The 1,024-nt window shown below is 40.1% G+C and overlaps 1 protein-coding gene across 2 annotated transcripts in view; it reads right to left on the bottom strand.

The window, feature by feature from the left end:
• LOC119424699 (MOB kinase activator 1B) overlaps positions 1-1,024 on the bottom strand; it is a 14,763-nt gene that overhangs the window by 2,995 nt on the left and 10,744 nt on the right. The gene's annotated exons all lie outside the window — the stretch shown is intronic.

Genomic DNA, 1,024 nt, shown 5'->3' with positions numbered 1-1,024 from the left:
CAACAGACTTCTTCAGTCTGAGGTGCTGTATTCAGCTCAGTTTTATAAATGGCACCTTTTCATACTGGATCAACCAGTTTGTTGTTGTTCTAAGACTGAGCTGAATACAGCTCCTTAGACTGAAGAAGTGTTTCGGATGAAAGACAAAACGTTTCTACAGGTTTTTTTGTTTTTTTTGAACCCGTCCAAAGGAGCAGACTTAACTTTTTTAGATTTTCTACGTGGATTATTGAGGATGCATCAGGAAACTGTGTCATCAGCATAGAAATGTATGGATGCATTAGGGATGTTTTTACCTACATTATGTATATAGATTGTAAAGAGGGTGGGTCCTAAGACTGAGCCTTGTGGTACACCATTGTTGACTGTTAAATAACTGGAGGAAGTACCATTATGTTGAACACATTGCCTCCGGTCTGAGAGATAGTTAGAGAACCAACCAATGGTGTGTTCTGAGAAACCAATTTCTGAGAGTTTATGACACAAGATGTTCTGATCCACAGAGTCAGAATCTTTAGACAGGTCTAAGAAAAGTGCAGCACAATAATCCTTAGCATCCAGTGCTTCAACAACGTCATTAAGAACCTTCAGTGAAGCAGTGGTTGTGCTGTGTTGTTTCCTGAAACCAGATTGATGGAGAGGTAAGATGTTGAGTCCAGGTCATTTTTGATTTGAGAGTTTATCAGTTTTTCTAGAACCTTGGCTAAAATGCAGTTTAGAGATTGGTCCATAGTTGTTCAGTGAGGGGGGGTCACCTCCCTTCAGCAAAGGAAGAACAAAGGCTGTTTTCCAAGTGTCTGGAATGGAGTTTTGTCTTATGGAGAGATTGAAGATGTGGGTCACAGGGACTGTGATGATATGAGCAGCCAGCCTTAAGAAATAAGGTGGAAGTTCATCTGGACCTGCAGATTTTTTAGGATCAAGATCTTTTAACAGTTTATTGACCTCACTGACTGAGAACGGAGAAAAAGAGAAGCTGTGATTAACTGAGGATTGACTTGTAGGAGGGATTTGATTTGTAGAA

Source organism: Nematolebias whitei, chromosome 18 (assembly GCF_014905685.2).
Source record: "Nematolebias whitei isolate Nwh7 chromosome 18, NemWhi1, whole genome shotgun sequence".
Taxonomy (NCBI): Eukaryota; Metazoa; Chordata; class Actinopteri; order Cyprinodontiformes; family Rivulidae; genus Nematolebias; species Nematolebias whitei.
This window is presented reverse-complemented; position numbering and strand designations above follow the sequence as displayed.